The 27,724-nt window shown below is 42.6% G+C and overlaps 1 protein-coding gene across 5 annotated transcripts in view; it reads left to right on the top strand.

Annotated features, from left to right (window-relative positions):
• The window catches only part of NaPi-III (Na[+]-dependent inorganic phosphate cotransporter type III), a 428,747-nt gene that overhangs the window by 216,248 nt on the left and 184,775 nt on the right, over positions 1-27,724 (top strand). Inside the window, exon 1 of one of the 5 annotated variants that reach the window (XM_067158239.2) lies at positions 27,059-27,258. The exons of the other annotated variants lie outside the window; for them this stretch is intronic. The gene's annotated coding sequence lies outside the window, so the exon portion shown is untranslated. Of the gene's footprint in view, positions 1-27,058; positions 27,259-27,724 lie in introns of those variants that run through there. 5 annotated transcript variants of the gene reach the window in all.

The following is a 27,724-nucleotide window of genomic DNA, read 5'->3' on the forward strand; positions in this document are numbered from 1 at the left end:
TGAATGTGAGGAAAGGAACGTTAAGGACGACACAAACACCCAGTCCCCACGCCAGGGATATTAATGATTTACAATTAAAAACCCCTGACCCAGCCGGAATCGAACCTGGGGCCACCGGATTTTAAGTACTTAGGGTGCGTATTCTTCCAGGATGGTAATATAGAAAGGGAAATAGAAAGTTACGATGTACGGTAATCTGTTAGTTTCGTCCAAGAGCTGACTTCTTGCTGTCTGCACATTGGTCTGTTTTCAGACCATCTTTGCTGTACGGGAGTGAAAGCTGGCTTAACTCAGGATAACTTATTCATCAGTTATAAGTAACAGATATGAAGGTAACGAGAATAATTACTGGTATAAACAGGTGGGAACAATGAAAAGAGGATACTGGGAATGAGGAGATAAAAGCTAAGTTAGGAATGAACTCGATGGATGAACCTCTGCTTACAACAGGCTTCGGTGGTGTGGTCATGTGAGGTCGCCTAGGCCAGACCATGGAGGGTAAGGGAAGTAGAGAGAAACCAAGACGATGATGGTTAATCTCGGTTTTTAATTATTTAAAAATAACAAAACTATTTTGCAAACAGAAGTTGTAGAGATGACTAGCTAATTCACAAGTCTTCCTAACTGAACGCTGAAAGGCAAAAGCCTTTTCTGAAAATATGATTTAATGTTATGCAATATAATGTATGCTTGTGGAGACGGTTTAGGATTACCGTTTCCATAGTTGATTTAAAATCATGTTGAAGGGACGACTGTAGTTAGCTTCCCTTCAATGTGAGAAGTATTTCTTTATCCATTAGTCATCATCCATAGTCTGTTGCTCTCATGCATGCCAAGGCGCTATTAATGTGTTGTCTTTTTATTTCATAAGCAAGCCACTTATTTCCTAGTCCTGTCGTTCAACAGGTATGATGATTCCATTCTTCACAAGCTGCTAAGTGTAGTCAATTTAAACGATCAACTCCCATGCTGGAAGTGACAGGATCAAATCCTGGTGACATCGATTGTCATTTGAGAATGCTTGTGTCTGTAGATGTACTGGAATGTACCATTTGACAAATGTCGCACTTGTGTTAAGATTACTAATATTGTGTTTTTATCTTTTTCCAGGTGAGTACTACAACATTCTGACCAGTAGATTGCAGTCTGCTCTCTGTAAGTCTTCGTTATAATTACATTTCAGTTGACCATTGAACATTTGAATATTTGCACGTTAGTTTAATGTCTTCATACATCGAGGTTTCGTTTCTATTAGGAGGCTTGTTGGATACAGCATGAATATGGTCGCTGTATAACGCATTTTGACAGTACGAAAACTCTCTTGCTAATCTGAAGTTATTGTTTTATTATTCCAATTGTGATTGCTATGATAATTGGAACGTCAAGAGAGTAAATCCAGTCAGTAATGACGAAAATTAACCATTTTTGTGTGGTAGGTGTCTGGTTCTCTTTTTACTCAGGCCCTAATATCTGCCCTCACAAGGTTCACAGAATTCCGGCATGAAAACCAAATGCCAAGTGAATATTCAATAAGTTCAGGGAGTTGTACAAAGCCTTTAAACAGTATACGTATTCGGGAGATAGTGGGTTCGAACCGGACTGTCGGGAGCCCTGAAGAGATTTTCCGTGGTTTCCCATTTTCACACCAGGCAAATGCTGGGTCTGTACCTTAATTAAGGCCACGGCTGCTTCCTTCCTTTCCTGTCCCATCGTCGCCATAAGATCGTTCTGTGTCAGTGCGACGTGAAGTGAAGTGAAGTGAAGTGAAGTGAAGTGAAGTGAAGTGAAGTTGTCTCCGTACAGGCCATGAAGGCCCTTCGAGGGGTAGAGTGGTTAGCTCTACGCCCGGCCGCGTTTGCCCCCAGGAATTAACCTGGTACTCATTTTTGATATAGGCTGAGTGAACCTCAAGGCCACGTGCACCTCCGAAAGTGGAAATATTATTTCTTAAATTTTCGACTTCCTGACGGGGAATCGAACCTACGTCCTTCGGGGTGGACCGACCACGCCTTTACCGCCTCGGCCAGGCAGCTCATCAGTGCGACGTAAATCAACTTGTAAATAAACAAAAAAAAAAAAAAAAACCTTTAAAACTTTGCCTTACAGTTTATCGACTCTTGGACCTTTTACAAGACCGCCGCCGATATTTCCCTTATTTTTCACTACATCGCAAAAAGGTTTACAGCAAGGAAATTTTATAAATAATATTCTAAGTAAATTTTGTGATGAGGTAATTTCCTGTAAAAACAACTGTTAGGAAAATACGTAGAATGTTATGTCTTAGCTCCCTCTGTGTACGGGAGGGTGGTAGAATATATCACCGATATCCCCTGCCTGTCGTAAGAGTTGGTGGCCACGGAGCCCTTACCTGAGTCATGGAATTCGTTCATCCTACTCGTGCCAGGCTCCTCCTTTAATCAATCCGACCTACTTTGATCAGTTCTTGTTCTTTTCTGACCCCAACGGTTATTACGATTGTGAGGCCGAGGGAAATTTTTCATTTTCACACCCTTTTGCCGATATCTTCATTCTTCGAAGCGTCGGACCTCCATTTTCCCTCTGATGAATGATAAGAGGAGATGTTTGTACTTCCTCTTAAAAGCAGAAATCTCTACCATTCCTCTGAAGCCCCCTTCCTACTAATTTTTGAACACCATATAAGCTTTTTTTTTTTGCTTTACGTCGCACCGACACAGATAGGTCTTATGGTGACGATGGGATGGGAAGGAAGCGGCCGTGGCCTTAATTAAGGTACAGCCCGAGCATTTGCTTGGTGTGAAAATGGGAAACCACGGAAGATCATCTTAAGGTGTCAGGTCTTTATAGTCTGACACAGTGGTTAGCCTGTTCGAGTCTCAGAATGTTGGCGGGCAGGGTAGGAGACTTCGTAATATACAATTTCTAATCACTAGATCGCATGCCGAAAGCCTGGGTTAGATTCCAAACCTCTCCGCATTGGTCATATGGTGTCAGGGCATATGACGTTGTTTGGAGACGTTAAGCCATGAACAATCCCATTGGTGTTAATTCGACAGGAGTACTCTTATGTGCCGACACCGGGTTTCACCCTCTCCCTACATCATCGTCATCATCATCATCATCATCATCATCATCATCATCATCACGGTTTATACTCTGTGATTCTGTATGGATTAGGAGATGTCACAAGAGCTGATGAGCCTAAATTTCTGCACTGTGTTATTATTAAAATCGATAATATTTAGGGGGCGTTGTAGATAGCAGATCTTATTTTCCCTCGAATCCAAACTGCAGAGGCTCATCGTTCGTGAAGCGTGGACGATCACCTCGGTGCCAGAGTTGACTCTACTTATTCGTACTAGACTCTTTTCCTGTTCCGGTAGCGTTAGGCAATGGGCTGCCTGGCCAAGGCGGGTTCGATTTGGGTGCGATTCCTTCCCAGGAAGACAAAATAATTAGAAAGCAGGTTTTCACTTGTGGGGAGGTGCGTAGCTCTGTACCAGAACTCAGGACAAGGGTGTCCGAGCATGCAGCTGACCACTCTCTTTCACTGACAAGGGCGAGCTGTACGTGGGTACTAATTAAATACCTACTTCGAAATTCTCTCCAGTGAGCTTTATTTATCGAGACTTTAGAGTTCCAGTTTTCAAACATCAGTTGTTAGCAGTCATTGAGGAGAATACCCCTCCCCCTCCCTTTCCTTTAATTCCGGATCACCAGATAATTACGTTTGTTGGAACGTTTATACACGCATTTTATAATAATAATTCTCACTACAGTTATTTGTGCCAATTACTACATTAAACAATATAAATGTTTTATATCAATTGTTTTAAAGTTCATGATGTTAAAATGTGTATTAGGTTCCTTTAATTAACAATCAAACATGTTAAACCGTGTTATATTGTTTACATTAGTGCTTATTCCATGTTCTTCCTTAATTTGCTGTTTGTTCTGAAGGAAGGCAATTTTTTCACGGTTAATAGAACCTATAAGCGTTTGTCTGTTAAACACGAAACGTAACATTGAACATACCTGTAAAAAGTTATATTTGTCCAATTTTTTGCAGGTATGTTGTAGTGTTCACGTTTCGACAGACTGAAAATTTCGTCTTCCCTATGTCACATGTTTTTTATCTTACAAAATCGTTTTGCGTTGCTCCCCATGCGAACCGCTCTTTGTTCAATAATTTAACAATAGGGATGTATTACGCAAAACTTGTCCGCTAGGCAGCGTAGTGATAATTCCCGGTGTGCGCTTTCCGCTGCTCGATTGTTTTACATGAGACTTATATGGAGTATTCCTACATGTGCGATGATAGAAATGAAACTTTTGCTTTAAATGCATTAAAATGGAGTTACCATATTCTGCTAATGTTTTCAACAAGACGGGAAATGGTATAGGAGCAATGACGATTGCGGATTTGGAAGCAGAATTGAAGAAAAGGGGCGAAAAATATCCGGAAAAATGCAAGAGTTGATTGAAAGGTACCAGTAAGGAATAAATGCAGCAACTCCTTCTTTTAGCGTTTTTGTTAAGATTGAATTCTTAAAGTACAAATGTCATTTTGAAAACATTCCTAATACGGTATTTTTTCTTTTCTTTGCCGGTTATAGGCGTACATAAGGCACGACATTGGTATAACAGCAGTGCCTGGGGCTACATCCAGTACAACTGAACTTCATTTCCGTGTAGCGCACGAGTTTCAGGATCTTGTTTCGGACCATAAGACAAATACCGGTATAAAAATTTCAAATTTGGAAGTAATGAGTTATTTCCTGTTAAGGAAGTCTGAAATTGATGGTGCTCCAGTGTAAAATTATAGGTCACTGTGTGATTCATGGTACCGTACCGCACACGGCGTTATGGCTGTTTTCCCACTTCTATATCTTCTTGCTCTCTGAGTTATTTCCAAGGTACCTGTGCCACACCATGCAAATATCGAAGGTACAGCGTTCTCTTTAAGTCTTCGTCTTTCGCCTAAAAGTATTGAAATAGGTCATATTAACTTTTCAGAATGTACTACCTTATTATAAAATTATTTCTTAATTAGTACTAATTGGCTTACTTACCAGTTTCAGTAATGACATAATCTTCAACTGTAAAATGTTTCGAGCAGACTTTGATATTAGGAGTCATATTTTTATTACGTAGGTCCTGCCTACGAATCGCATGCAACCACTTTTTACGGAAAGCATCTTGCTTAGGAAATTGATGGTATGAATTCGGTCGACCTTGATTTTGGGGTATTGGGACACAGCAATAGTCAGGCATCACAATTTTCTTGTCGTCTTTGTTGTCGTAACGATATATTTAATCTTTAACTTCAGCATTTAACGAGGTAACTTCCATTAAAAACACATACAAACAAATGACGATCGACAAGCGCATACCGGGTACTACACGTGAGACATCTATCGGTAGTGTTTCAGTACATCCCTATTGTATTGAATGTTTTCTGCTGTATTTTAGCTTTAGATCTACTACAGAGATATGGGACTTGTAAGTGAATGTCATAAGGCAGCTTTCAGAGAAGTGGCCAAGGCGCTGCCTCCGTAACGGGAGGTGTTTCATTTAATTTAATTTTAATATGCAGTCGACGTTTTGTACATTGTCAATATGTGTTTTTATGTGTTTCTAAATACATTGTACGAATACGTATTGCACTAATGCGACATTAATACCCCCTGTTCACATAACGGAGGCCTCCGGATGTTGGGTGTGTCAGCGTCAATTGAAAAGTACGAGTGCCTCAATTCAAAGTGTGTGCGAACATTGGGCTGTGTGGGGTGTAGTGTTTACAAGTCATGGCTGATCATGCGGACCGAGGTTGGTAACTGGAAAAGCTTGATGATGCTTGTTTTTTAAAGGGGCCTAACATCTAGGTCATCGGCCCAACCGGGAAAGCAGCTGTCGTCTAATGAATGCACCTGAGCACTTACACTGCTTCAAGAAGGCAACTGGGAGATGTATGTTGCTACATTTCCAGAGATTGCTCAGAATACAATTTGGTACATGTAGACAAGTTTCCAGAGACTTTAAGTGTTGCCAGACCCCCTGGCACGGCCCACCAAAGGAAAGCAATACCAGGACAGGATGTTTTGTGTGTCTACAAGCTCTCCAAAACCGCCAAATTACAAGAGTTCTACAGGAGGCTTATTCAGTAAGAATTAGTGCCGGGACAGTCAGAAACAGGCTTCGAGAGGCCAGTTTAGGATCCCGACCACCCACTCAAGTACCTCCACTGGACAAACATCGTGCCAAGAGAATGCAGTTTGCTAGACATCATCTGCACTGACACCTAAGACACTGGTGTCCTGTGTTGTTCTCAAATGAATCATATTTCGCGATATATCTTTCAGATGGCCGTATGCCAGTCTGTAGAAGGCATGGGGACCAATTTCATCTAACAGCTGTACAATCTACCGTTGCTTATAGAGGTGGAAATGTTGTGGTGTGTGGAGGCATTCAGTCTTGACAAGATTTACTGTTCATTCGCAATGGATCGATAACTGCTCGACGGTACATTGGCGAGATATTAGCTCCACATGTGATCCCGTACGTGAGGCAACTTGGAGAAAACACTGTATTCATGCATGAAAATGCTAGAACGCATGTTCGGAGACTCCTGCAAGAGTGGCCATTTAGAAGTTCCTACTTGAATCCGATAGAACAAGCCTGGAACGAACTGGAACAACGTATGCGAGCGAAAAATCCACCACCCCAAATACTGCAAGCCCTTGAAGGAGTGGGGACGTGTGGCTCAAGTGAACGTGCGGCGTGTGAAGCTGTTCTCTTGCTATTTGTTTTACGTCGCACCGACACAGATGGGTCTTATGGCGACGATGGGATAGGAAGGGTCTAGGAATGGGAAGGAAGCGGCAGTGGCCTTGATTATGGTACAGCCCCAGCATTTGCCTGGTGTGAAAATGGAAAACCACGAGAAGCTATTCTCTATGCGAGGGGTGGCAGTAATTCTTATTAATTCTTATTTTGGTGGATGAGCAGGAAGCACTTGGTTTATGACACGTTGATCAATGAGGTCTTGTAATGAGTGTCCGTATGACTTAACAGTTCACTTCTTAATGGTTGCAAATTAGTAGTTCTGTTTTAATTGCGTATCAGTTTTTACTTCAAGATGTATGCATAACATGGAGGTATGAACATATAAAACCGGCCTAGAAAACTAAGAATAACGGCCCAGAGAATTCGTCGCACTGATCACCCCTGTGCGGAACAGCGGTCGCTTGGTACGCCAAGGTCCATCAGGACTGTAGCTGCATGGAGGGATGGGGGCGTGTGATCAGATTTCTTTTTTTTAGCAGTATATATCTTTGGAAAAAGGGCATTATGTACATTTTGAGTAAAATGAACTTTCACGATTTCAACATGTATGGAATCATTATACGAGAGTTACATTGAATTCAGCATGGTGTCAGAAATGACGCGTGTTAACAATGTTGTGAGTTATGAAGGAAGACTTTTCAAGGAAATGCAGACAAGCGGAAGAAAGGTGCTGGTTCGATGGGTCATGGAATCTTGGTTCAATGCTTGTGGGATTTTAAAGTGGAATGTCACATCTACGTAACACAGGACGTCGCGATATCGACAGACACGTTGAACGACAAGCATGCTTTTAAACTTAAGTATGAAATGATGTTACAGCACTGGCTGCTCAGAGGAAGCGACGTTCCTCTGTCGTGTAACTCCATTGGGGAACTCCTTTGTGGAGTCTTAACGAATTGATGTGATGATTTGTTGATTATACACGTTGGCTTTTGTGGTAGTGGTAATAGTGCAATGCAGGAAACTCCAATCCTGTGTGCGTGAGGGCGGTTTCACCTTCCTGTGGTAAGAGGCGACTGAAAGGGGGGACCAAGGACTCTCAACTAGGGAACGTAGGCTGGCTGCACCTCATTATCGCCTCCCTTGTTTTCCTTCGATCCGGACGGTATTTTTCACTTCCATATTCTTCGTGACCCTTTCCTTTATTTTGCCAATACCTGAGGAGACCTAGCAACGAGCGGGCCCTATTTCATAAACCTCGACAGGTGCGACAATTTCGAGAATTTTGTCAGATCTGACAAATTTGTAAATATTTCATTACAATTTTCTGTTTCATAAATGTTACAAGTTTCCCTTATGTTTGTCCAGCCCTTGTCCCGTTTCTCTACAGGGTCAGGTATGAGGCGAGATGAAACTGTCATGGCGGGATTTTATGACCGGATACCCTTTCTGACTTCAACCTCAGCAGAGGAGTTAATGAGATGAAATGAATGACGTGATATATGATAAGAGAGAGAGAGAGAGAGGGTGAACCCGGTTCCAGCACATATTCTACTCCTATCGAATAGCACCAAGGGGTCTGCTCAAGGCTTAACGTCTCAATCCGACGGACCAATCACCATCAACAGCGTCATATGCCATCACTCCATATGAGCAATGCGGAAAGGTTTGGGATTTAATCCAGGGTTTTTGGCACGCAATCTAGTGATCAGAAATTGTATACCACCACCTCCTCTACCCTGCCGGCCAACATTATGATGGTGAATTTTTTTCGGTCAACGGGACTCGAACCGGCTAAGACGGTGTCAGGCCGTTTAGACTTCAACGCCTTAACGATCATGGCCACCAGGCGGGCTTTCCTTTATGTGACAGGCAAAATATTGTAACTTGTCAATCTTAAAGAACTTGTTTCATAAACGCGACAATTTTATGTCAGACCTAGTAAGTTTACTGTAATACGCTCTAGATGGCTCTGAAAAGCTATATCACCGGGCGAGTTGGCCGTGCTCGTAGAGGCGCGCGGCTGTGAGCTTGCATCCGGGAGATAGTAAGTTCGAATCCCACTGTCGGCAGCCCTTTAAATGGTTTTCCGTGGTTTCCCATTTTCACACCAGACAAATGCTGGGGCTGTACCTTAATTAAGGCCACGGCCGTTTCCTTCCAACTCCTAGGCCTATCCTATCCCATCCCATCGTCGCCATAAATCCTATCTGTGTCGGTGCGACGTAAAGACCCTAGCAAAAAAAAAAAAAAAAAAAAAGCTATATCGATCATTGGATGTGATGAATAGTCACTGAAATTGAACGTTACGTTAACCATTTGCCTAAAAACCCGGCGTGGTCTCATTTAAATGTCTTCACTACTCTCACTACTGCTGTTACTGGAGTTCATTATTCACAAGGGAATTTAAATCACAAAACATTCACGAAAATAAACTCCCAAGTTAGGCCTACATACACATCACAGGTTACATATAAAGGAGTACCTGTCACTTCTGCAACGACAATTCTACAAATCTGTAAATATGTCAGAAGGCAATGACATACATGTTTCATAAGACTACATTTAACCTACGGTTTGACATGTTTCAGATTTTCTGTCGAAAAGTTTTATGAAACCGACATTTGTAAAATTGTCATGACAATTTTTTAAACTTGTAACCTTTTATAAAATAGGAACTTGTCAATATGTGGACCCGGCTGATAATTTCCTGTCACCTGTAAAATGGTAACTTCATTAAAAAGAAAGTTACATGTAAAAAAACAACAGAATTGCGTTTTATGCTTCCCAGTTATGTACACAAACATATAAAATAAATGTATGAAAATGTAAACCGAAGGAAAAGAAAGAAACAAACATATTTTAGTATCATAAATTGTTGCTAAATAGAGGCGTATTAATTATGTGTTGCAACTCTCCTAAGTTACAATATGACATCCAGACGTACAAAAACACGAAATGAAATAACAAAACAAAGATATTGATTCTTAATTTCTCTTCTTCAAATTAAATTTGAGTTTATAAACAAAAAGAAATTGAATATTATCCTTCGCAGCTGAGGACGGAACCGTAAAATTCACAGTTCAAAAAAAATTAGGGGAACATGTTTTGTAACGTCTGCTATGCCGACGTTAATTTGGTATATGGGGTTCCAAGGGTCGTACAACATACCTTAAGATCTTAGCTACCCACGGCACGATAAATCGAAATTATACTCCATCTGTGGGCGTAGCCATGCATTAAACTCTCAGGTGACCCATCAAAACAAAGTGAAAAGCGGAGCGTCCGTGTGTCGTGAGGTACACAGACTACTGCGGTCATTTGAGCACGTTTTTCGTTTGCCTAAACCAGCACATCCCATGAGACATCTTAACAAGGTTCAAGTTGCAAGGGCCGTCGCTTTGATCCAGGAAGAATGGACTTTTCATCGCGTTGCTGTGGATCTCTTTTTTTTTTGTTTGTTTGTTTGCTAGATGCTTTACGTCGCACCGACACAGATAGGTCTTATGGCGACAATGGGACAGGGAAGGGCTAGGAGTGGAAAGGAAGCGGCCGTGGCCTTAATTAAGGTGCGGCCCCAGCATTTGCCTGGTGTGAAAATGGGAAACCACGGAAAACCATCTTCAGGGCTGCCGACAGTGGGGTTCGAACCTACTATCTCCCGAATACTGGATACTGTCCGCACTTAAGCGACTGCAGCTATCGAGCTCGGTGCTGTGGATCTCAATGTCTCTCCGTCAGTTATTCAACGCTTGTGGAATCGCTATAGTGAGACAGGCCAGATCACAAGGAGGGTTGGACAAGGTCGTGGACGCATGACCACCCCACAGGGTGACCGATATCTGAGCACCTGTGCGTTGCGGCGTCGTTCAGCAACTGCCAGGGAACTGCAACAAGACCTCAGGAAGGTCACAGGAGTCACGGTGTCTGACCAGACAGTAAGGAACAGGTTAAGAGAAGTGTCCTTACGACCCAGACGTCCTGTCCGAGCGCCCCGTTTAACGCTGCAACATCGCGCAGCTCGCCTTCTGTTTGCCCGTACCCACGTCAACTGGCAAGTTCGCCAATGGAGACCTGTGTTGTTCACAGACGACTCCAGATTTCCCCTGACACAGCGTGAAGGTCGTCAACGTGTATGGAAACGCCGTGGTGAGCAGTACATGCTAAATGTTGTCCAGGAAGGCGAACGATTCGGACAAGGTTCTGTGATGATGTGGTTAGGCATCAGTATTGATGGCCATACGGATCTTGTCGTCGTCCGTGGTAATCTTACCGCTGCGGGGTACATCGAGCAGATACTGCTACAGCATGTGTTGGTTGCTGCATACGGTGTTCGCCCTGAATTCGTACTAATGCACGACAATGCCAGGGCTCATGTAGCGCGCATCACCAGAGCTGTCTTGCGAGAACTGGGCATTCAAGAGATGCAATGGCCAGCACGAGTCCCAACCTTATTCCCATCGAGCACGTGTGGGATAGGCTTGACAGAAGTGTTCGTCGGCGTCCTGTTCCACCACAGACTCTCCAAGACCTCGAACAGGCTCTCATTGAAGAATGGGACCTGATAACGCAGCATGCCAAGTAGGTATAATTTCGTGTGGCTATTTCTAGCTGAGTGCAGCCCTTGTAAGGCAGACCCTCCGATGAGGGTGGGCGGCATCTGCCATGTATAGGTAACTGCGTGTTATTGTGGTGGAGGATAGTGTTATGTGTGGTGTGTGAGTTGCAGGGATGTTGGGGACAGCACAAATACCCAGTCCCCGGGCCAATGGAATCAACCAATGAAGGTGAAAATCCCCGACCTGGCCGGGAATCGAACCCGGGACCCTCTGAACCGAAGGCCAGTACGCTGACCATTCAGCCAACGAGTCGGACTGCCAAGTAGGTGCCAAGCTGTGATAAATGCTCGTGGAGGACATACACCGTACTGAAGCTCTCCAACTGTGATAAAAATCCACCCTGGAGGACTGATATCGCTTTGTTTTCGCCCCTATTTGGACATTTCCTTTTGTGTTCTGAAATTGCACGCGAATCCATCGATGTTCTTTTGTATACTTCAACGGTAAAGAATAACGGTTTAGTTGGTAATATAGCTGGGAGTGAGGTATTGTTTTGTGGAGCATGGCGTTCGTTCAAAAACACGTTCCCCTAATTTTTTTGAACTGTGTATTATTAGCACTGCAACTCTTTGACTATAATGTAGGCAGTTTTGTCTTGTGGCCTCCGAAGAACCCTGCTGCAGATCTTTAAAGTAGATTCCCATGAGCAACTTGCGCGTCTTGTGTGTGTGTGTGTGTGTGTGTGTGTGTGTGTGTGTGTGTGTGTGTGTGTGTGTGTGTGTGTGTGTGTGTGTGTGGCGATGTTGGTGTTGATAATGAGGTAGGGAGAGGGTGAAACCTGTTTTGGGCACGTAGGTGCATTGAGCATGGTATGAAAATTACCCTTTCGAAGACTAAATTGATGTCAATAGGTAAGAAATTCTACAGAACTGAATGTCAGATTGGTGATACAAAGCTGGAACAGGTAGATAATTTCAAGTATTTAGGATGTGTGTTCTCCCAGGATGGCAATATAGTGAGATTGAAACAAGGTGCAATAAAGCTAATGCAGTGAGCTCGCAGTTGCGATCAACAGTATTCTATAAGAAGGAAGTCAGCACCCGGACTTTACATATTTTTGTTTTCAGACCAACTTTGCTTTATGGGAGCGAAAGCTGGGTGGTCTCAGGACATCTTGTTCATAATTTAGAAGTAACATACATGAAAGTAGCGAGAATGATTGCTGGTACAACCAGGTGGGAACAATAGCAGGAGGGTACTCGGTTTGAGGAGATGAAGGCTATGTTACAAATGAACTCGTTGGATGACGCTGTACGCATAAACCGGCTTCGGAGGTGGGGTCATGTGAGGCGAATGGAGGAGGATAGGTTACCTAGGCGAATAATGGACTGTTGTGGAGGGTAAGAAAAGTAGAGGGAGACCCAGAGGACGATGGTTAGACTCAGTTTCTAACGATTTAAAGAGGTATAGAACTAAATGAGGCCACAGCACTAGTTGCAAATAGAGGATTGTGGCGACGTTTAGTAAATTCACAGAGGCTTGCAGACTGAACGTTGAAAGGCATAACTGTCTGTAGTGAAGTACACAACACAATGAATCCACCTTAGCTACACTTTAATTTTGCACCACATCCTTGCTTTTTCTACCGCCTTTCTCCCTCGGCATGGCTCGGCTATCTTCGGCTTTTAGTTCAGTCAAAATTCACCAGGGCCACCCTACACTCCTCGCAGCTGTTTTTGCATATTAGTGTATAACGATTATATTGTGGTGCAAAATTAAAGTGTAGCTAAGCTGGATTCAGTATGTAATTTGTGTACTTCACTACAGGTCTTTGATGATGATACAAGTGTGTGTGTGTGTGTGTGTGTGTGTGTGTGTGTGTGTGTGTGTGTGTGTGTGTGTGTGTGTGTGTGTGTGTGTGTGTGTGTGTGTGTGTGTGTGTGTGTGTGAGATTAGCGTTAAGAAGGGATGGTCTGTGAGTTTGCATTCGGGAGATAGTGGTTCGAACTCCACTGTCGGTAGCCCCGAATATGGTTTTCTGTTGTTTCCCATTTTCACACCAGACAAATGCTGGGGCTGTACCTTAAGGCCACGACTGCTTCCTTCCCACTCATAACCCTTCCCTGTCCCATCGTTGTCAAAAGACTTAGGCCTATCTGTGTCGGTGCGACGTACAGCCAATTGTAAAAAAGAAAGAATGTTTGCCCAATTGTACTTCTAAAATGATGACCACCACGACCACCACCGTCTATTTATTGTTACGTTCCCTAGTTTCTATGCTCTAGGGATTTCATTTTCAAAAACTTTCTCCTACATATATGTTCGTTGAGCAAGAGATAAATGTTTTTATTTAGTTTAGCTCTATTTTGTTCACTAGCTGTAGAATGAACTTTTTTTTACATTATTGACCTTGGTCTCCGGTGATGATACTTTATTGGCTGCTGCTCGCTAGTTGTTGACAGACGCGTAGAAAAGATATCACTTTATTTTACTGTGCGTAATGCTGTGGACAGTTGAAGATGAGATGGTTTACGTCTTGCATACATAGTCTATTGCATGTTCACTACGGCGTAATCACATCGTTGATTCTGATTGTTGAACCTCATTTGCTTTACGTATGCGATGAATCGTCTTAGAGAATTTCATTCCGAATACCAAGGGCGTCGTGGAAGTGTGTGTTGTTTGGTGGAGTAATGTCTGCCTTTGTGAGTCTTACGATTAGTTACAACACAATGGGTTGAGCCTCGTGCTTCCGTTCCGTCTCTCTCCCGCCCGCCTTTTTTACTCTAAAACAGTTACCTTATGGCTTTTAGTGCCTGGACAGGTTCGGCTCGCCCATCTGCGAGCTTGTATTACCCTTTAGTTATTCAATGAAATGGTGTATGGCTTTTAGTGCCGGGAGTGTCAAGGACAACAATTTCGGTTCGCCAGATGCAGGCCTTTTGATTTGACGCCCGTCGACGACCTGTGCATCGTGGTGATGATGATGATGATGATGATGATGAAGACGACACGAACACCCAGCCCCCGTGCCAGCGGAATTAACCAATTATGGTTAAAATTCCGGACGCTTCCGGGAATCGAACCCGGGACCCCTGTGACTAAAGGCCAGCAAGCTAGCCATTTAGTCATGGAGCAGGACAGATATTCAATCCTTGGCGAGGAAAGTTTGGACTCTTCCACATACGAGAGTATCAGTTTGATTCCATGCAAGTCTTTCCCGCCGGACTGAGTCATTCAGATGACTTGATTCAGGCTCAGTCTGTCTGCGTCCTGTCGGTAGATTTACTGGCACATAGAACTCTTAGCCGAGTTCCGACACCTCATAGTCGCTGAAAACCGCACAGGAAGCAAGACCAATAACATTAATTGGTATAAGATTGCCTTGGGAAAAGCGATTTTGTGCCTGGTTCAGCTAAAGCCAAGTTACGAGAATGTGGAGTTCTGTTAGATTGTTATTTCCTTCTTTGGCTGCTAGTAGTGATGTTTTTCCTTGTTCTTCAAGTTTTTCCTTTTCTTCTAACAAAGCATCTTATAAATAAAGTTCTAGGGGGTCCGCTGTCTGTATTGTCATTTATTTTGCCATATTTTGATATATTTATCCGTTTTTATCAACTGAAGATCGTATCAGTAGTTTTCAGCTCTCGTGTTTGTTTGTTTGTTTGTTTGTTTGTTTGATCCACCATCACGGGTAAACGGCTGAATAGATCTTGACCAAACTTCATATTTGGAGTTTACTCCTCAAGGAACAGGTTTCGATGTGCGTATCATTTAAAATTAAGTGAATAGACTTGGAAGTTTATAGGAAGACCAGAATAGTTTTTATTTCAATTTTCTCTTACACTCTCTCGACCAAACTTTATATTTAGAGTCTACTTATCCAGGACCAGGTTTCGATATGCATATAATTTAAAAATCATTGAATAGACTGGAGGTTTACAGGAAGACTAGAATAGTCTATTTTTTTCAATTTTCTTTCACACTACCGGGTGAGTTGGCCGTGCGGTCAGGAGCACGCGGCTGTGAGCTTGCATCCGGGAGATAGTGGGTTCGAATCCCACTGTCGGCAGCCCTGAATATGGTTTTCCGTGGTTTCCCATTTTACACCAGGCAAATGCTGGGACTGTACCTTAATTAAGGCTACGGGCGCTTCCTTCCAACTCGTAGGCCTTTCCTATCCCATCGTCGCCATAAGACCTATCTGTGTCGGTGCGACGTAAAGCAACTACAAAAAAAAAAAAAAAAAAAAAAAAAAAAAGATCACACTGTTGACTATATCTCGACTAAACTTCATATTTAGAGTCCGCTCATCCAGGAGAAGGTTTTGATATGCATTTCACTCAAAAATCACTGAACAGACAAGGGGTTTATAGGAAGACCAGAAGAGTTTCTTCGGTTTTTTCTTACAGTATTGATTATATCTTGACCAAACATATCTTAGAGTCTATTCATCCAGGAGCAGGTTTCGATACGCATTCCATTTAAAAATCACTGAACAGAGTGGTGGTTTATAGGAAGACCAGAAGAGGTTTATTTTTCAATTTTCTCTTACACAGTTGACTATATGTAAAATCTGTGGACTATATGTGAAACGCCCCTTCATTTTAAATAACTTCTGTTATGTACATAATTTCGTTTAGTCTTCAAATGACGGAGAGAATTACTTCATGCTCTGCAACCAATGACGTACAGTTATGTGAAGGATCCATAACAGGAGAAAATCAGAGAATGATCCGCTTGAAAATTAGCCCCACCTGTTGTAACTAAACATCGAGGAAACGAGGTAGGACATTTTCCTTTGTCTGTCTGTTTGCTTACTGGAGTAATCCTACATGTGGAAAACTGCTGCACTTATTTCAACCAAACTATGTATTTGGAATCTACTCACTCAGAATTGTGTTACCAGGTGCATATGATGTCATGGTAATCACATGGAGTTGGTATTTATAGGAAGATAATTCTAAAATATTTTCGTTAACATTAGGTTATTCAAAAGACCTATATAACAAACGTTTAGGAATATGTTGTTGTTTTTCGTTCCTTTATGCCATGTACGTATTTATCGTACGACGGATAATAATGACGCAGATGATAAAGAAAAATTGGATTTTTAGTCCAAGGCCCGTGGGACATGTCGTGTATGTCACTTCGATGGGGCAGATATTAAGGGAGGTATCATCAATGTCAGAGCACTACGCCAGTGGTCAGAGCTACTATATGCCACCTGAGAACCACGGAGAATTTCGCACTACTTCGGACCAGGAACTGTATCGTACAATAAATTCGAAAATCGTTCTCATTCTCTCCCCCGACTTTGTTCAGTTTATAATCGTATTTCACGTTACTGCCTCGCGCTTTCGAAATAACATATCATTTTAAAATGTCGCATTAAGCGTGTGAATAGAGCCGTGTTACTTCGCATAAATTCCTGAAGGAAAAATGTAATCCGCTGCAAATTCCCGTGCGAAGAACGGGTACAAATCCTAGTAATAAAATATCGAGTGCATGCTTCCTTACACGTGAAATTGGCGGCGCAGTCCCGACTGAGATAGCTTTCATTCTGAAGACGGGAAAGTCATTCACGTCGGTATGTAAATGAGCTCCGGTGAGCACACTCTCATTCGGCACGAATTCTCCTTGAATTTGAATCCACCTACATAGTGATTTCGCTTTTTACTAGGAAGTTCGCTTACTTGTAAAGCACGACGTTTTTGGCAGCAAGAGAACGTCGGAATTACCATGCAAGTCGCCCACGTGACGTCAACTCAGTAACTTCTCGCTTCACCAAACTAAGGACTCCATCATTTCAACTTTTTGCCCAGTACTCCCACATACGTGTTCTCTCCCCAGTCCACGCCTTCCCGGTGTTTAGTTTCTAGGAAAACCTGCTGTGATTAAAGTTTCTCCGCACCTGAATATTTTCCTATGTGATTTCCACCTCTTGCTGGCAACCCTCGCCTCATTGGTCTAGTCTCACTTGGTTATCTTGCCTAGAAAATAGGGGAAGTTCTGATTGGCTTCACTCTCCGTATGAACTTCCGGGGACGCATCCCATTGGGTCTTACTTCAGCTAATTACCACCCGTTTAGACCAGGAAGAGTCAACTGGTTTGGGCTAGTAAAAGCAGACTGTTTGGACCAATAGGACAATATTTCCCTTCCCATTGTACACAAAAACATTTAAAATTAATTAGAAATAAAGTAAAATCTGAATATTACAGTTCTGTCATGCCAAAGGATTTAATATAGTGTAGCCGATAAGAATTAACTTGTTTAGTTTTCTCTTCGCCGTAGTGATTTACTGTGGTTTCTCTTAGTCTTCACAGGCTGAGCTCAGTCGCCCCTCACGTGGACAAGGAATGCCTTCATAAAACTAAAGGTTTTTTTTTTTTTTTTTTTAAATAATAACATAAATCTGAAACTAAGACAAAGGATGGTCTGTTCTGTTACAGTATATGGTGCAGAAACTTGGGCCCTCAAGAACACCACAGTTAAACGTCTAGAAACCTTCGAAATGTGGACCAGTGGGTTGCTCGTTTAACAAATGAGGAAGGCGCTGAGCGGGGCAATAGCGAACGGAGAACTTATTGCTACAATCAAATGCAGTAAGATCTCTTACTTTGGCCACGTACAGAGGAATAACCGCGACCGGATCTTATAGCGGCTATTAGAAGGCAACACTGAGGGTCGAAGGGTATTGGAAGAACTAGAACTAGAACATCGTGGGTAAGAAACATCAAAGATAAGCTCGGAATTTCTAACACTGAAAAGCTCTTCCAGCTGGCAGCAGATCGCAACGCCCTGTCGCCCTCACGAACGTCAGGGGGACCTGATATGGCACCGGAAGAAGTTCTTCTCTGGATTCTATTCTTACAATATTTCGTTTGTCTCTTTTAACTGAGGTTAACTTTGTGGACTTGGAAAGTTTTTAACATATCCGTTACAATGTATACACGGTGAATCACTTAAACATTGTCCGACTCGTTGGCTGAATGGTTCAGAGGGTCCCGGGTTCGATTCCCGGCCGGGTCGGGGATTTTAACCTTCATTGGTTAATTCTAATGGCCCGGGGACTGGGCGTTTGTGCTGTCCCCAACATCCCTGCAACTCACACACCACACATAACACTATCCTCCACCACAATAACACGCAGTTACCTCCATATGGCAGATGCCGCCCACCCTCATCGGAGGGTCTGCCTTACAAGGGCTGCACTCGGATAGAAATAGCCACACGAAATTAAAAAAAACTTGAAACATTGCACCCAAAATATTTCTGAAATGGAAGACGCTATTGATGTGCTATTTTCGCAGAAATGAAGTGTAATCAATGTAAATCCCATGGCTCAATAGTCCCGAAGGTTCATGACTTACCAAGCGACCGCTGTTCAGCCCGAAGACCTGCAGATTGAGGTGTCATGTGGTCAGCTCGACTCATCCTCTCGGCCGATATTCTTAGTTTCCTAGACCGGGGCTGTCATCTCACCGTGAGATAGCTCCTCAATTGTAATCACGTAGGCAGAGTGGACGTCGAACCAGCCCTCAGATCCAGCTAAAAATCCCTGAGCTGTCCGGGAATGGAACCCGGAGCCTCCGTGTAAGAGGCAGGCATGCTATCCGTACACCGCGGGAGTCGTCTGAAGTGTAATCAAGGGCTCATAATTGTAGCCCATACACAGATTTTAATAATGATTAGAATGTGTGTGCGATTTTACATTTTTTTCAAACGGAACAATGCCTATTGATACTGTTACCGTGTTTTAGCGGTAGGTAGAGGTGAAAGAAGGTGCGGGTGTGAATGGATCTCAAGCTACGAAATTATAGTGCATGTAAACTAAATTTAAAATTTAATAAGGTTATATTTTCCTTTCAAAATAAATAAGTAACAAGCATGGCAGGTACAGAGTAGCAAGTCAAATAAGGTAGTTACAATATTTACAGGATTTGGGCTTCGCGCCCCGAATTCACAATGTTTGGGCAATCAGCTCAGTTTTACCCCAAACACAAGTTTTAACAGAGGGGCAGAAAACCCCATTCATACCTAGGAGCCCTTGCTCCAAATTACACTGAAAAGCCTCCTTGAGGCATACCACACTCAAAAGAGCCACTCGCTCTCAAATTTAAGCCTCTCCCAGGCCACACCAAACTCCACCTTCAAGCTGTCCTCAACGGACATAAACACAGGGGTAAAATACCCAATCTACTGAGGTCTATTAAACGAAAAGAATGTTAATTAAATGACCTCTAAAATAACAATTTGAGAGGAGGCGAACTTGCACTCCTAATACACTTTGATTAAGACCTACTTGGCGCTAGGCCGTTAATATAAGGGCTGATCCCATACTAAAGAGGTGACTTAAGAAGAGAACGATTTGTTTTACATTAACGAAGAATAGGTTAAGAAAAATAAGTTCACCTCAAAACAATAAGAGTGGGAGCTCGAGAGGGTTAGCACTCTCTATCCCAGTATGTAGCTTAAAAGAGAATAGAAGAAAGATCGTTACATTTTAGGAAAAGGTTACATGGTGGAACGCTTCGCACCCGCCCCGAGAGTTAAACTGCTGAGCTAGCAAAGAAAGAATTTATTAATCGGCCATTACCTTATTGCTGACCGCTGCCGAGGAAAGAGGCGCTTCCCGCCTCCTGCTATGTACTTTATACACTGAAAGATGGAACAGAAGTGGCCCCGGAGACCCAAAAGTCAGCAGTTTATATCCTCTCGCGGAAGGTTCTAGGTGTTAGGGGAAAGAAAACACCCTCCCACAAACTTTTTATTGGCTAGGGTACAGAAACATAACCAAGTTGGGGAAAGATACCTATGATTGGTCAGAAATTAATAACAGAAATTCGAGATTGGTCAAATGCAAAACAAGGGGAAAGAGAGGGGTATACAGCCAACTTAAACAATAACAGAAAGAAATTTAACAAAGAACAAACTTTTGAAATAAAATTTTCTCCAAAGAACAGTTATTTTTCTTCCCACTAGGGTGTACTATTGTAGTTTTTCAGTGGTGTCCTCTAAAAGAGAAAGTTCACACTTCTTACTTCAAGCAAAACAAAACCACATCAAAAATGACACAGTTCTAAAACTCCGAAATTTACAGGTAGTGACATCTTCTGTGAAAGTAGAAAATTAATACCATCAATAAAGTTCAGACTTCCTCCAGCAGAGGAGTTTCAACTGGCGCAAATTTTAAATTAGCGGAGTGGAGGTGTACCGCCCGGTACAGATACTACCAGAATAAAACTATAGTAAATCAGAATGCCACTGGTGTTTTTTTAATATTGTAAATAGCGGCCAAAACCGAACTCCAAATTTAATTTGAAAAGACACAGTATGTGGGACTAAATCAAGATTCAACAATTAACCATTAATCTCCAAATTGGGAAGAACATCTTCCAAGGAAATAAATTCAAGTATCTAGGCGACATTATTCAACAAGCTTGTAGGATAAATCAGGAAGCAAATAAAGAAAGACATGCTGAAAATTCAAAAAGCTTACAAAATCACATTGGAAAATAAATCTATATAAAATGTGCAAAGTTACGACACTGCACCACGGTCATCAAACCAGCGGCACTTTATGCATCCGAAACCCTGGTAACTAGCGGCAGGTCACAAATGAAAAACATCGAAAAACAAGAGAGGAAAATTCTCAGGAAATTCCTAGAACCAAAATACGAAAATGGAATTTAGATGCAAAAATAAACCACAGGAAATTTACCAACTCAGAGGAAAAAATTACACATACAATTAGAAAACGGCGATTAAAATTATACGGACATCTACACAAAATCGATAACAACAGGCTGACAAACTTCTATCTCTGAGAAACCGCAATTGAGTAGTGGAATTAAACGAAAATGTAGACGAAATTGGTATTACCGAGGAAATTAACATCAAAATTTAGAAGCTTAGTAAACAAAAATAAATTTGTGGAAAAACCTAAAAGAAAAAACGCACTTCCTCCTTTGTGAAAAACAAATGATCATAAATATGTCTCTCGGCCATGGCCATCCATACCTTACATCACAGTCTGCATGGTTGCTAGGTAATATTGTCTGGCCTTCCATCCATCCATACCTTACATCACAGTCTGCATGGTTGCTAGGTAATATTGTCTGGCCTTCCATCCATCCATACCTTACATCACAGCCTGCACGGTTGCTAGGTAACATTGTCTGTCCATCCATCCATCCATCCATCCATCCATCCATCCATCCATCCATCCATCCATCCATCCATCCATCCATCCATACCTTACATCACAGCCTGCGTCCGACTCGTTGGCTGAATGGTCAGCGTACTGGCCTTCGGTTCAGAGGGTCCCGGGTTCGATTCCCGGCCGGGTCGGGGATTTTAACCTTCATTGGTTAATTCCTATGGCCCGGGGGTTGGGTGTTTGTGCTGTCCCCAACATCCCTGCAACTCACACACCACACAGAACACTATCCTCCACCACAATAACACGCAGTTACCTACACATGGCAGATGCCGCCCACCCTTATCGGAGGGTCTGCCTTACAAGGGCTGCATTCGGCTAGAAATAGCCACACGAAATTTAAAAAAAATCACAGCCTGCACGGTTGCTACTCCCCTGTTAGTGGGGGCGGTAAATTAACACCCACTGTATGTCGCCTATCGTAAGAGGTGACTGAAAAGATTCTCAGGGTTGGCGACCACGGGACCCTCAGCTGAATCTTGGTATTGTTTCCACTTGTGCTAGGCTCCTCACTTTCATCTATCCTATCCGACCTCCCTTGGCCCACTCTTGTTCTTTTCCGACCCTGACGGTATTAAGCATTCGAGGCCTAGGGAGTCTTTAATTTTCACGCCCTTCGTGGCCCTTGTTTTTCTTTGGTCGATATCTTCATTTTTTGAAGTGTCGGACCCCTGCCACTCCGTCCCCCCCGCTGATTAGTGTTAATAGAGGATAATTGCCTAGTTGTGCTTCCTCTTAAAACAATAATTACCGAGCGATTTGCTCGTGCGATATGGGTCGCGCAGTTGTGAACTCGCATTCGGGAGATAGTGGGTTCGAATTCCACCCTGAAGATGGTTTTCCGTGTTTTCCCATTTTTACATCAGGCAAATGCTGGGGTTGTACCTTAAATAAGGCCACGGCCGCTACCTTCCCAGTCTTGGCGCTTTCCCCGTCCCCTTCCGTCGCCGAAAACCTGCGATGTGTTGGTGCGATGTTAAACTAGTAGCTAAATAAAACAACACCACCACCACTGTTCGGTTGCTCGGGTTACACTTCCGTAAGGAGACCATGACGTAGCTGTTGGGCCCATGTAAATATAAATAATAATAATAATAATAATAATAATAATAATAATAATAATAATAATAATAATAATAATAATAATAATAATAATAATAATACCGAGCTCGATAGCTGCAGTCACTTAAGTGCGGCCAGTATCCAGTATTCGGGAGATAATAGGTTCGAACCCCACTGTCGGCAGCCCTGAAGATGGTTTTCCGTGGTTTCCCATTTTCACACCAGGTAAATGCTGGGACTGTACCTTAATTAAGGCCACGGCCGCTTCCTTACCACTCCTAGCCCTTCCCTGTCCCATCGTCGCCATAAGACGTATCTGTGTCGGTGCGGCGTAAAGCAAATAGAATATAATAATAATAATAATAATAATAATAATAATAATAATAATAATAATAATAATAATAATAATAATAATAATAATAATATATATATATATATATTATCAGTTACCGTGTGCAGGATTTCACGTCATTTAGTTTGTCTGCATGTTATTTACAAGATGGCAGAGAAGCCGGTTCTTTGGCGACCTGTGGCTGATTTTCCTTGTCGGGTAAACATTACATGAGTCATAAAGGATCTTTTTACATAACAGCAGTGTACTGGATGGAGTATCCAATGGATTGTTTTACCGTCCTTCAGAAAATCAGCTACCTCTATCGGGTTACAATCTGTGGAACCCGACCCGCTGCCCCTATTTATTTATTTATTTATTTATTTATTTATTTATTTATTTATTTATTTATTTATTTATTTATTTATTTATTTATTTATTTATTTATTTTCCGTGTCCAGATACACTGCTAAATAATGTTTTTCCAATATTCGGCTACAAGGACAGCTTTATCATTGATCTGCAAAACATCTTCCTTTGTGCACGTTGATGGTAAATGCTGACAAACCAGAGGGTGTTCTTGATCATATAGTAGTCGACAATCACAGGTCATGTGTCCTTGTACATAGCCCCAATTAACTAGGTTAGACTTGCACTATGAACCATCTGTCCGCAGTCGATTGAGGGTCTTCCAGACGGGATACAGAAGACGAAAACCTGCAGAAGGTTCTTCCTTTAAAGTCAGGGATGGATTACGTACTTGCTGTTGCCTTCGTTTTTCTGGCGTATCAACAAGTATGATAGTTCTTAAAAAAATCTTCCTTGACCTGCATATAATGGGCTGCATTTGATGTCCATAAAGGGTGCGACGTGGATCGGTTGATTGTTTTCGACGTTCAACTTCTGCCATCGATCTACAGAGAGCCTGATGTACTTGTTGTAACCATCCCATCCTCTACCATAACTAATCAAAAAGAAAAAGGGAAGAGGTCTGATCTTTTGAAAAATGAAGATATCGGCAGAATAAAGGAAAAGTGCTACGAAGGCCATGAAAATGAGACTCTTTAGGTTTCACGAACATAATACTATGTTACAAGTTGCTTTACGTTGCACCGATATAGATAGGTCTTACGGCGAAGATGGTTTAGGAAAGAGCTAGGAGTGGGAAGGAAGCGGCCGTGGCCTTAAAGTACAGTCCCGGCGTTTGCCTGGTGTGAAAGTGTGGAAACCACGGTAAAACCATCTTTAAGGTTGCCGACACTGAAGTTCGAACCCACTATCTCCGGAATCCGAGGTCACAGGAGCGCGCCATTAACCACACGGCCAACTCGCTCGGTGCAAACGTAATACTGGAGGGGTTGCACCAGAACAAGAGTTGTCCAATAGAGATTAGATAGGCAAGATGTACGTGGAGGGGCGTATTCCACTCTTTCGAGTTTCTGTGGAGGTCGGTAGTGTGCACCTGAAGAGCTGTGTGTTAAGATAATCACGAACGGTAATCGAACCCGGAAGTCGTTGAACCGAAGGTTAACTGCTCGGACAAAGTCGACTAAGAAGGCTGCAGAAAAGTAATTGATACATTCATATTCCAAGATAAAAGTTTTTATTTTAAGAAATGCTATTTGTTCGGGGCGTCGACCTATGTAGATCTTTTGCCCCTACTGGCACCATATGGGAGGAAACTGCGTGTATTATATAATGGCGGAAAAGTAAGGTGTTGAATGTGAGGAAAGGAATGTTAAAGACGACACAAACACCCAGCCCCCAGGCCAGGGGGATTAATCATTACAATTAAAAAACCCTGATCCGGCTGGGAATCGAACCCGGAGCCGCCGGGTGACAGGTGGACGCGTTCCCCCCTACACCGCGGGGCCGGACAAGATACGAGTTTACTTACCACAGGGGATATTTCTTCTCGTTACTCTAGGGTCTAGGAAATTCGAGCCGAAATTTATTCGGTACTAATAGCAGCGGTGATCGGGTGAGCGGGGGGGGGGGGGGAGGAGGAGGTCGAAGGGGGCATAAAACATTTTTATTTCATTTTAGCTGGCTGAAACAAGGAATTATAGGAATTATAAAAAACAATTTGTATAAGCCCTGTTGTCTATCAGCTAATTCTTTCCTTTATTTTCATTGGTTATTAACAACATTATTATTGATAATACGCACAAAATGTCGTTCATACGGCTAATCAATTTGTATAGCACCACAGCAAGTATTAACGTTATTTGCTTTACGTCCCACTAACTACATTTTTACGATTTTCGGAGACGGCAGGGTGCCGGGATTTTGTCCCGTAGGAGTTCTTTTACGTGCCAGTAAATCTACAGACACAAGGCTGACGTACTATATTTGAGCATCTTCAAATACCACCTGACTGAGCCAGGCGGGGTCAGAAGGCCTGCGCCTCAACCGTCTGAGCCACTCAGCCCGGTCGCCACAGCAAGTAGTGGAGACTTTGCATGTGCTGTGAGGAAGGGTAACAGCGGAATATTTTTTCTTGCCAAGGTCATGGACACTAGTCAGTCCGGCAGTCTCTTTAGTGTCTGTTAGTTTCTTAGTATGTAGGATGCCTTTGCTGGCAGGACCTAGTGTTTACAGTGCACTATGTCTTCTGGTATGGGCTAGAGCAATTTTGTTACTTTCGTTGATCTGTCTCTGTTTTTTTTTTTCTCTAGGGGCTTTACGTCGCACCGACACAGATAGGTCTTATGGCGACGATGGGATAGGAAAGGCCTAGGAGTTGGAAGGAAGCGGCCGTGGCCTTAATTAAGGTACAGCCCCAGCATTTGCCTGGTGTGAAAATGGGAAACCACGGAAAACCATTTTCAGGGCTGCCGATAGTGTCTCTATCTTATCCTTGGCTTTGACAATATGAAAGTGACTGAGGTATGAGCGATGCTAGTAATGCCATTCCTTGTGCAGCCAGTCCCTGCTATGAATGCTGTGAAAACGTTGCTCATAGGGTCGGTTGGTGCATGCATTTCAGTGCGCTTGGCAGACTGATATGTAATAGCAACTTCTGGCCTGGTGAAGAAAGCAACGGGAAACTACCTCAGTCCTCATTTCCCTAGTACGCCTCTTCAGTGATGCCTAGGCCATCTATGACAGCTGATGGCAGAGCTGTTGAGGATCGAACCAGCCTTAGGGCTGAAGACTGAACATACATACATACATACAGTCAAATACTAAATTATTTTTAATTTTATAATCACGCCGTACTTATATTTAATTGTAATGCATGTGTAATATTGTACCTTTGGTGAAAGTTTTATTGTATAGTATTGGATCAAAATCTCAAAAAATATATTGTTACTGAACTTAAGTTGGTGAACTGTCGAAACTCGCTAAAAGAGAGCATAAAAAATTTACCCCCCCCCCCCCCTTAACCGCTTTATCCCCCAAACCCAGGTACTTTTTGTTTTCTGTACCTTTTTTTTGCTTCCCTACTTCTAATTTGCAATCGCTGCTACTGGGTACTATCTTGCACTTAAGAATAAAGTTATATTCTATATTGCAACATGGTAATTACCTAATTACTATTGTTAACATTTGAAATGTTCATATTACGTCCTACGGCTGACTGTCTCAGAATTGCTAGTGAACGAATGAAATGAAATGGCGAATGGCTTTTAGTGCCGGGAGTGTCCGAGGACAAGTTCGGCTCGCCAGGTGCAGGTCTTTTGATTTGACGCCCGTAGGGGCCCGTACCAGCGAAATTAACCAATTAAGGTTAAAATTCCCGACCCTGCCGGGAGTCGAACCCGGGGCCCTCTGTGGCCCGCACGCTAACCATTTAGCCATGGAGCCGGACAGTGAACGAATAATATCTTCGAACGCATTTAAGTGTCATTGCTCGTGTATTCTGTCATTTGCATAACATTCTGTTTGCTCAAACGTTTTAGTAGTGTCGTATTTCCTTTTTTCTTAATTGCCCCCTCCCTATGTTATTCTCCACCTCGTCTACAGTCAGCGTTATTAATAGGTGGAGAGAAGAAACGGAATGGGGCTGCTGTGACGTCACACTATAGTATCCCAGTTCGCCGGTAGGTAGCGCTGGCTACAAGTCCTTACTGCACGCAGCTTCTTTCTTTAGCGCGGGAAACAAGGCTCAGTGTCGGCGAGTTGAAGCGTGTGGTTGGTTGTATCCAGCTGGTACACGTGTTCTGGCCTTAGATACTTTCTGGTTACTCTTGAAGACGCTGTTAGTAGTACTTGTGCTTCTTTGGTGTGAATATTTCTGTGTGAAATATTTTGCGAGCAGGACTCTTGCATCTGTAGTGTTTTCACGTTGTTTCTTCCACGATGTTTAATTTAGAGGTAAGTAGGCTTCTGCAGTATGCATATTTCTTATTCTGTGAAACTTACATTTTTCGCGAATATTCTGATTTTTTAGGGTTCCCTTCTTAAAAAAACAGCCTTTAGTTCACATCTGATTTCACTCCACGTGGCACTCGCTTAAAACATCTTAGGGATAGGCCCTGCCTATTAAGGTTTCAGCGAGATAGACTCATTATGGTTAATTTTTAAATTAACATTCTGGAGTTATCTACCTGCCGATGGAGGCATGTTAAATGCATGGTTGTCAGAGTGAGAATCATGCATTATTGTGGTTTTTGTACTGGGGTATATCGATATTATTGAAAATACATCCAAGGTGGTTGTCGATAGTTTTCATAGCTTTTGAGTGTTGTTGGAGACGTTATTGAATTTTAGCGGCATTTACTCAAAGGTCATTAATCCCCCTTCGCTGAACAAGTGTCATGAGCCCAGGGTAGGAATCGTT

Source organism: Anabrus simplex, chromosome 14 (genome assembly GCF_040414725.1).
Source record: "Anabrus simplex isolate iqAnaSimp1 chromosome 14, ASM4041472v1, whole genome shotgun sequence".
NCBI lineage: Eukaryota > Metazoa > Arthropoda > Insecta > Orthoptera > Tettigoniidae > Anabrus > Anabrus simplex.